Source organism: Pieris napi, chromosome 6, assembly GCF_905475465.1.
Source record: "Pieris napi chromosome 6, ilPieNapi1.2, whole genome shotgun sequence".
Lineage (NCBI taxonomy): Eukaryota > Metazoa > Arthropoda > Insecta > Lepidoptera > Pieridae > Pieris > Pieris napi.
The window spans coordinates 6680928-6691790 of record NC_062239.1 but is presented as its reverse complement, the minus strand read 5'-3'; the positions used below and the strand labels follow the sequence as shown (position 1 = coordinate 6691790).

The window sequence follows — 10863 nt, the reverse complement described above, 5'->3', positions numbered from 1 at the left end:
CCGGGCAAACATCGTTTTGCCATGTACATCATTTATAATAAAAAAATAGGGGTTTATGGTAGAAGAGTGAAAGTTAGGGGTTGTATGTATTTTTTAATGAAGTATCATAAAAACAGAAAAGAATATCTAAAAATAAAAAAAAAATATTTAGGGGTGGGCTACCCTTAACATTTAGGGGGATGAAAAATAAATGTTGTCTGATTCTCAGACATACCCAATTTGCACACAAAATTTCATGAGAATCGGTCGAGCCGTTTCGGAGGAGTTTAACCACAAACACCGCGACACAAGAATTTTATATATTAGATAGACTGTATGCATACACAGTAATAGAATCGTAAAGTGGTAGCGGTACTAGGTCACTAAAGATAAGACAACGGACAAAAAAACCTTGCAAGTTAATGCCGCTTACTATGAGTTGTATGTCGATATCTTAACCAGGATAACTGGGGCAACTTGCCGGCTTTCCATTAATCTCGGATGTCCACTCTGCTTCTTGACAATCTTGACTAGTTGTGAAAAGAAGTATGCAGCAGGATATGATTGGATCAGATTTAGTAACCACGCCCAGATAAAACGCCGCCCACAGCGTTGGGCGGGCGGTAAAGTTGGAATCACAGTCAGTGTGCACGCAGCTTTAGACGTGGTAACAGTGCGTGTGTAAAGTTGCAGTGCCAGGGCTCGTAAGGTAATATTTTTTTTAATAAATAGTGTAAGTTCTAAGTTTAAATAAAAAATAGACTAACATAAAAGTAAAATCATTAATGAAAATTACATTACATTCAATTTTAAAGGAACTTTTTTTGCTTTATATTATATTATATATCTGTGTGTTTAATAGAATAACTAAACTAATAATATATATATTTATTAATGATATTGAAAACTATTATGTAAGGCGATGCATTTCCAATTTTGTTAGGGAAAATAAATACACATTTTAGATTTAGAAGTAGAAACAATTAGAATTTGAGTAACATAAATCAAATTGTGAGTGTAATGAGCAGTGTTGGCCTAGTGGCTTCAGCGGTCGACTCTCATACCTGAGGCCGTAGGTTCGATCCCCGGCTGTGCACCAATGGACTTTCTTTCTATGTGCGCATTTAACATTTGCTCGAACGGTGAAGGAAAACATCTTAGTCTTAGACCCAAAAAGTCGACGGCGTGTGTCAGGCACTGGAGGCTTATCACCTACTTGCCTATTAGATTTAAAAATGATCATGAAACAGTTTCAGAAATCTGAGGCCAAGACCTAAAGAGGTTGTAGCGCCACTGATTTATTTTTTATTTTTAAATCAAATTATCTATACTAACTATGGGTACTGTAAAGTAAAGAAATGTCATTTACTGTATTTTGTATGTATTTTAATCTGTTATAGACAAAAAGTATCAATGTTATATTTTGCTCTATTATACCTATGCAATGGGGTGAATTTTTGCTCTGTGAACACTAATGGACGACCGAGTTTGCCGCGAAAGAACTGTGAAAAAGGGAGGGAAATGCACAATTAAATTATTAAGTGACAGCTGCCGCGGGCATTTTGCTTGCGGTTTCGTTCGAAATTTAAAGTTTAATATGTCACAAATTTTATTTTCTAAAACGTCTGAAGCCAAATTTCGTGAATATAGGTTTTTTTTTGTAATTACAATAATTATCCTGTAACATTACCTTTGTTACGGTTGATGCATTAACTTTATATAGCCGTTGTATATTTTGTCCTTTTAAGTCTTATGATAATTTAAAACTCGAGGCATTATTTAGATGGGTATCAATTAAAGTGGAAGACAATAAAAAATATCCATTTTAAACCTACTTTCTACTACATACCTCTTCAAATATAATAGGCAGTTTCTAACATAATAATACACGAGTTTTGATTAGAAAAATGAAAAAAGATGATCCGAAATGCAAATTTGACGCTGGGAGTAAAATGCTAATTTCCGTGGGAGAGACTCGTCAAACTTTTTAATCTCATGTGACGTCCCCACCCTCCCCGCACCACTTGTCAGGGGGATGATTGAAAGCAGCTCATTTGTATTTTTATTACTTTTTAATTTTCTTCCAATTTCCCCGAGTGGCCATGTTTGCAGTTGTCATTTTTCAGAGTTCGTTTTGATGAGCTTTTCATTTCGTCCAGCTTGTATTGCTATTATATTGAAATGGATAACATTTACCAAGATATTTGTATATCTTTAACTTTTAACGTATTTATTTCAAATAAATAATCATTTCAAAAATGTAATTCATTATACTACATAACATTACCATATAACTAGGATATATAATAATTACGCTTAAAAAGAGTGGCCGAGAGTTTATTGCCAGTTCTTCTCTTCCGTTCTACGCCCTTGATTTGAGAACTGGCACTTAATGTAAAGTTAGAAACATTTCATACACATACACATTTTTTTGACGATCATAAGTGTAGGTTATTAGGTACATTGTGTTACCTATATGATAAAATGATTTTTTACTTTTTGATACGTTATTCTTATAAGACGATGGCTAGGCCCTCGTACATCAGTGGCAAAACATTACAAACAATATATTCTTGTTTCTATTTTCTCCGCAATCAAACTCCTTTATAATTTATTAAATCATTTAGGTACGAAGCCATTTATGTGATGCACGTCGTAATTAAGTTATTTTTTTTTTTTATAAATGATAGATTGACTGATAGAGGACTGGGATCATTTCGATGTCACCCTATTTGTGTCATACAGAGTGTATCTTCAATGAAATGTAACTTTATACATCGTACAGATGTTAGACACGCGTCACTCACAGGGACCGAGATATGCTCAACAAATGATTACGAAATATGCTAAGATGATAAGATCAGAGAGATTTTAATATGATCGGTAAATTATATAAAAAGAGACACAAAATCGAAAACAAATTTCTTCATTGTAATGTAAAAATCGCAACTAGTATTACGCTTCTGACAGATGGGATTAATGTTTTAGTTATAAATTTTTTTTTTGTATTTAAATTAATTAATAATTAGTAAAAACTCTACCGACATAAGCAACACAGCAACACAGATAAATAGCACACCAATGAAATCTATTTACTTAGATGTCTTGACATTTTTAATATCGCCCTACACCGCGACTAATCGCGGCCATTTCTGAATTCGCCGTGACAGTGACATTTGATTGCCCCTCGCAGTGCCGTTTGTTAATATGTGAAATTAGGGCCCTAAAAGACATTTACACAGACCACAGGCGTCAACTTAGGAGTAACAATATATTATGTACATATATTGCCTTTAAATGTGTTTAAGTATACATTACGGTAGTACACGATATTTAATAAGCGAGGTACCTATTTAGAATTAATGCAATTAACAGAAAACCCCTCTGCTTTTTATCCGATCGAGTCAGCAATTTTGGCAGTTCAAAGATGTGAAAATTACTTTTGACTTTCTCATATCGCATTATGAATTTGTAATTATATCCCAGTATAAATGTTTACACTTTCGTGCCTATTATTGTTTATTTTTATTTTTAGTTGAATTGTTCATATTTTACAAAAAAATCTTATCTGTGACACAATTAAAGGATACTTATAAAATCATAACCACTCGTATATTTTTTTAAATATCTTGCATTTGTGATGTGTCTATCAGTTTTCCTTATTGAGAATTAAATAAAATGAATTGGTGCATTCATACTCTCGTCACCTATAAGTCTTTTGCAATATAGCCATTAGTACCACGCCGGTATAATTCAGAACTGAATCAATGATCATCAGCCCCTTTACACATACAAGGTTACGCAATATAATTATGTCGTGAGGGTGTAACCCCCGATTTTTAGTGGTTTTGTTCTCTACCACTAATTTCATTTGATAAATACGTGTCGGCTGTCTACGATGATTACATGCTTCGTTGACGTGTCACATTGCTAACAATGTTGCAATTCAAGTAATTATTGCCGTATTCGGTCAAAAATAATATTTTTTTTGCTTAGCGGTTATAATAAAATATATACATTATGAAGAAAAAGTCTAAGATCCATTAATTTGCGACCAGCCCTAACCTCCAGGGGGTCTAGCCATATTGGTGTCGAAAAGTATTCTACATACACTACCGCTTTTGCGTAATTGTACTGTCGAAAACGCTTCGTTCGTAGCCAAGAGGCATGTCGATACATTACCGCAAAGTCGACAGCGTAGATGCGAGCTGCTGTTCGTAGCACCTTATTCCGTCATATTGTCTCTGGATTAAATGTATTCCTAATGTCACTTTTATAAACAAATAGAAGTTAAAACTTTACAATATTATTGTAAATTTGCAATTGGAAGCTGCAAAAGGGACATTAGAATGTCAGCAAGGTTGGAACAATTTTCGATTTAAGTGGAATTTACGGAAGGTGCAAAGTGAATATATGAATTTTAATTGCATGTTTAAATTAATTATGTTTTGTTACATGTTTTCTCAGAAATAAAAGGCTACAAATAAATACAATATTTTGAAATTGCATAATCGCGATATATAATAATAATTAGTAGTAGGTACTTTGATATTTTTAGGATTTGAGTTTTGACCTCACAACTAATCTGCAAAATGAAGAAGCAACATATTTTTTTACCGCTTAGAAGAAACAATAGAAATAGTACTGTGGATCGATAAATAAAGAGTGAAAATAAGGTTGACTAGAAGTTGATAAAGTCCAAGGAATTTAAAAACAATAGAAACGTAGACTAGTGTGAACACTGAAATTAGAGTTTGATTTAAGCTTTAATTAGGTTTGGTGTTTGTGCTTGAACATTTTTAATGTCAATTTCAAAGCAGATTTTTATAAATGTGTAGATTTTATTAGTGATTTGCTACTAGTTGGAATTATCTCTGTTTATGTCCATCAAACAATTTCAGTTTAAGTTAGAGTCATAAAGGTTGATTGTTTATAATATATTTATAAAAAAAGAGGGATTAATTAAAATTATAAAATAGAAACTTAGTCTTAAATTATAACCCTTAATCAACCTTTGACTCCATATTGATGATCCAACATCTTAGATATAAATTTAAGTTTGATGCTTATTTTAAGTTAATATTTATGTCAATTAACTTTTGGTTATATCAGTGATTTGCTACTAGTGAATATGTAAATGCAAAATCTGTTTAAGTAAGAAATGAATAAACATTGTATGTTATGGTATTTGTCAGTTTTATTTTTGGTAATTTACCTATGTCTTCTTTAGTAGGAAAAGCCATTAAAGTGGTTCACAATATTAGTTTATTTTACAAGAATATACAGATAATGCATATATGAATGACCCATACCTACTAATAGTTAGGAATATTAAACAAACAGGTAGCAAAATAAAAATGTTTCAGTTATGGTTATTTTTTTATTAAAATAAGGCACCAAATATCTTCCTTATTGCAGTCTACATAGAAAAATAAGCATATGTAACAACTTATTAAACAATACAGACATTACTACTGAACACACACAGGTGCATCAAATTAAATGCATTACTACCTAATGTAGATGTATTCATATTTATATATGTAGATAATGAACTAATAAATGTAAGTGTTAGTTTGCAGCAATGTCAATATCTTGTTTGTGTGCTGTTATAAACAAAAAAAATGTTCAATTCAGAAAACCTAGCGTTAGATGTTGTGATGATTTCATAAAATTACTATGATACCTACAGTTACTATGAATACATCCTGGGCGATTAAAAAAATAGTGATTGTTTCCTTAACACAACAATTGTAAATAATAATAGTTATTGTAAAGATATAATTCTTCCCAAAATCTACAAACGCAGTTTGTATATAATAATGTCTCATTAACATTCAAACTGCTGAACTTATTAAGATTAAATGTAGAAGAACATAGTTTCAGTTACTGTTTCCTGTTCTTGAGGTAATGTTACTTAACCAACCATTATTTCATACTCCATAGCTTCTCTTTTTCTGAAAAAAATATTTTAGTTAGTACTTTGATCAAATAGAAAACTGACAAACTAAACTGTAAGATCGGCCCAAGCTTTGTTCAATAGGTAACTTTAGTATTAAAACTCTTTACTTAATTCTAAACTTAAAAATATACTTAATTTGTCACTGCTGCTTATTGTCAATTAAAGTTCTTAATAACCAAACAATGTCAGTAACTCCCAAAGGACTTGAATTCAAACTTCTCATTCATTAACAATATTATAATAACTTCTCTAGTATATAAACTTAGTAAATAATTAAAGAAAATATCTGCTTACCATTCCTTAGTATTGCTCACTAGATTTTATATTTCCAAAGTTCATGAAGTACCTATAAATCCACTTTATTTGATTATTATATTTAGAACTTCTAATTATGTTCATTAGTGACTGCTTTATCATCTGAAATATACAAATAAAATGTACAATAATTTTACTTTGTGATTACATAATATATGCAATATTAAACGGTATATGTATTTTTCAAATTAAAGAACAATTTCATGAACTTACATGCAATATAAATATCAATAAGAGATATCCAATATAACTAGGATTTACCTCTACTAATTTGCTGATTTTCTTGATATTTTCATATTTATTTGTGTCTATTATGTTATCCTCGCATTGATTCACATAGAAAAACTAAAACTCTTAACTTAAAAATATTAACTCTAGTTTAAATTATTATAATTACACGAGAACGTTAAAAAAAGACAGATAACAAATTAAAACCATTTCGTTAAAACGTCCAAAATATGACATGTTTTTAAAACGGTAGCCGTTAAAGATGGCAATAGTTGTACTTAAATATTGCAAACAGCAGCTTTTGAGATCACGCTAAAACATGGCGGAGAAACGCCGTTTTTTCTACACTGCCGAAACATTAATTGGCCGTTGGCTACCGAATAGCGTAAGCGTTAATGTGTGTCTTTTCGTAGCACTGTCATGGCGTCGCTTATTGTATCCCGACTCACGCCTTTAGGGCCTTGGCTACCGACTGTCGACACGAGCTGTCATTTTCATACAAATTTAGTTTTCGACTTTCTACATACACTACTGTTAAGCCATCTTGGCTAGACCCCCAGGTCTATGCTACATTGTACGCAGAATGTATAATAACTCTACCTTACATAGATAATGTAAACCTTCCTCTGTTCCAAATCACTTTGTCTATTATTAAAAACCGTATTAAAATGTATAAGTGCAGTTAAATATTGTCTTTGAAATTATTACTTTTTTAGATATTAAATCCTCCGGATTTAACTTCAACGTGTTCTTGAGTTAAGCTACGCTTAACGGTATATATTAACGGTATTGAAATTCTATAGCGTAATTTGCAAGCGCTGTAACTTTTAAACATCTAATAACAATTAATTCTTCCAAAATTAAACTTCGCCACAAAGCCCCACAAACGACAAATTAACAAGGCTCTCTTTTAAAAACAATTAGACATTGAAAGAGATACGAACAAGTTGGGTATTAATTAGTATCGGAACAGCGGGGAGTTTAATCCATTCCAATATTCTCGACCACCCGTTGTCTTTCAAACAAATAAAGGAAGATTATAGCAAGAAGGATTTATTAACAGGAAATATAACGTAATTTTATACTCCTTCAATTAGGTGTTATAGAAAATACTAGTATGTTTTATAATAATTTAAAATAACTTATATGTAATTAATTACAATTTTATAAAAATATATATAAGGTTATGTCACCTTATACGAGGGCGATTTAAAAAATATAGTTAAACAATACGACAAAATAACCCCTCGCAAGGGGGTTTTTATATTAAAATATGTATTCTGTGTCAAAACTCTATAAACTCTGTGGTAAATTCTAAGGCTGTAATACGATATTCTATTAAAAGAAATAAGTTGCCGCCGCCATGTTGTTTTCGAGTTAGCCGCGCGACGCTGTCTCAGGGTGGAAAGAATAGCGCTAATTAATCAAAAGTCGCCATCCGCTGATTTCCATGGAGATCCATAGACTATAGACTTACCGCCCGCGAACTTCGCCTAATGGTTTCTTTTGTGGAACGACAATCATAGCGGATTGAATTTTTGTTTGCTCGCATTTCGGTTTTACTAATCTCCCCAGTTTGCGGTTAGCGTAATCCCTCTGAGATTAATGTTTGCACGGCTATTGAAGCAGCGAGCATTTTGTTCTTTTCAACTTTAAAGTGAACGGATTAAAATAAAATAAAAATAAAATAAAATAGCCTTTATTGCTGAACTTATTTTTACAGTAATTTTTCTTACAAATACGTTTATAACTTTTAACAGTTTCTTTTCTTTTCATAAATCCGGTATCGGTAAACGGTCGTTTCTACATTTCAGCTTGTCTTTCGACATAGGCCTCCTCTAAAGATTTCCACTCTGTTCTATTTTTCGCTATGCGCGTCCATATTGGGCCCGCCACTTTTTTGATGTCGTCCTCCCATCTTCTAGTCTGTCTGCCTCTGTTTCTTTTACTATCTCGTGGTTGCCATTCTGTTATTATTCTCGTCCATTTCTCCTTCTTCTCTCTTATCATATGTCCAGCCCACCTCCACTTTAAGCACCTGTATGTTGTGTATGCATTCTTAAATTTTGTTTTGTTTTTGATACATTTTAGTTTAACTCGGTCTTTTCTTTTAATTCCTATTGTGCTTCTCTCCATTCCATTCTGACAAACTTTTATTTTCCTTGCTTGTTCTTCTGTCAATGCCCATGTTTGGCACCCATATAGTAAGCATGGTAAGATACACATATTGTATATTCTCCTCTTGTTCCTCATAGACATATCCTGGTTCTTCATGACTTCACTGAGTGACCAATATCTCTTCCAAGTATTAGTTATTCTTCTTTCTATTTCTTTTTGCATACATTCCTCAGTAGATATTAACTGTCCCAAATACACATACTCCTTTACATACTCTATTTCTTCATCATTTACTGTTATGGACTCTGTTTGTGAGGAGTTAGACATTACTTTTGTTTTCGTTAAGTTCATTGACAGGCCTGCCTTCTTACTTTCTTCCGCTAACTGTTGCAACATTTCCTTTAGGGTTTTCGGGTTTTCCGAAAATAAGATTAGGTCGTCTGCAAAGCGTAGGTGACTCAGATTTTCGCCATTTATATTTAGTCCTTTATTCGTCCAATCCAGATTTCTGAATATCATTTCCAGAACTGCTGCAAATATTTTTGGTGAAATTGGGTCTCCCTGGCGTACACCTCTCTCAACCGGAAATTCTTCGCCTATAGATTCTAGTTTTACTTGTGCGGTGCTTTTTGTGTATACGTTTTTCAGTATCCGTATGTATTTTGCATGTACGCCTTGATCTTTTAGTGCGTCCCAGATAAATCTATGTTCAAGTGTGTCGAATGCTTTGTTGAAATCCACGAACCCTATGTAGTAAATTTTGTTATATTCTTTAAATTTCTGGAGTATTTGTCTAAGGGCGTGTATGTGGTCTATTGTTGAAAAATGTCTACGGAATCCAGCTTGTTCTTTGGGTTGATTTTCTTCAAGTGTGTTTGTGATTCTAGATAATATTATTTTTGAAAACACTTTGTAAATATTGGACATTAAACTGATTGGTCTGTAATTTGCTATATCTCCTTTGTCACCTTTTTTATGTAGTAGTATAATTGTAGATTTTGTCCAATCCTCTGGAATGTTTTCCGTTTTGATAATTTCATTAAATATATCTGTAAGTCTTGGAGCGATTACTGGTAACGTTGCTTTTAGAAGTTCGTTTGTAACAAGATCAGATCCAGGGGCTTTATCGAGTTTTTGTGTATTTATTGCTTTTATGGTTTCTTCCTTCATTATTTCCGGTATATATTCTTCATTAGTTATTTCGTCGTTTTCTTTTATAGTGTCTTTCTCTTTTTGACTTCGGTATAAGTTTCGGTAGAATTCTGTAGCGATTTTTAATATTTCGAGTCTTTTACCTGTATTATTGCCATCTTTCTTTCTCATACTTGGTATCCAGTCCTTTTTGTAGTTTAACTCCTTCAATGCCTTTTTTATTCCTCCTGTCTTTTCTATGTAACTTTTCATTGTATTAGATCTTTTAGTTTTTCTTTCTTTCCTAAGTTGTTCACTGATCTTTTTGCTTACTTCTGTTACTCTTTGGCGGTTTCCTTTAATTTCCTTTTGTCGTAAAAGTTCTTTTCGTTCTTGTAATAATTGTTTGATTGTAAGTGAGACTTCTTTCTTGATACTTTTGTTTGTTTTTCTGGTTACTGTTTTTAGTTGATTTAGTAATAGGTTGTATTTTTCTTGTATCGATGGATATTCTTTCTTCTCTAATTCCGCGGCATCTAGAGATGTTTGAAGATTATTAAGTAATAGTTTAGGGTCACCTGAGTATTGTACCGCTAATTGTTTATTTTGAAATCGTCTTGTTTTCTTGAACATTCCTGACATCGCAACTCGAACCATCCTATGGTCTGTGTGGAAGTTTAAATTGTTTATGATCGAAATGTTCTTGAAGGCTTTTCTATTATTAGACATAATAAAATCGATTTCATTCCTATATTGTCCATTGGGTGAGATCCATGTCCATTTTTTTGATGGTTTCCTTTTATAAAAACTGTTTAGAATACTTAATCTGTTTTCCAGTGCAAAGTTTACTAGTCTTGTTCCGTTTTTGCTTCTATTTCCATACCCATAGTTTCCTATGGTATTTTCTTCCCCACTATTTTGAATCCCAATTTGTCCATTAAAGTCTCCCATCACGATGACGTTTTTGTGTGCGTTATCAATAGCGTTTTGGAGATTTTCATAGAATTCCTCAATTGTTTTTACGTCCTCTTTTTTATCAGATTCAGTTGGTGAATATGCCTGTATAATAGACCATCTCTCTTCTTTATCTCCGTTCACGGGCAGTTTTATATTAAGGATTGCAATACGTT

At 32.4% G+C, this 10863-nt stretch overlaps 1 protein-coding gene and 1 long non-coding RNA gene across 2 annotated transcripts in view; one reads left to right on the top strand and one right to left on the bottom strand.

The window, feature by feature from the left end:
• The first annotated feature begins 629 nt into the window (after positions 1–629).
• The window catches only part of LOC125050139, a 32702-nt gene continuing 22468 nt past the window's right edge, over positions 630–10863 (top strand). Inside the window, exon 1 of the mRNA XM_047649766.1 lies at positions 630–688. The gene's annotated coding sequence lies outside the window, so the exon portion shown is untranslated. The remainder of the gene's footprint in view (positions 689–10863) is intronic.
• On the bottom strand, positions 5802–6345 carry LOC125050141. The gene is made up of 2 exons (XR_007117102.1): positions 6236–6345; positions 5802–5936 (listed from the first exon to the last, which is right to left on the bottom strand). It is a non-coding gene; the product is annotated as an uncharacterized LOC125050141 (long non-coding RNA).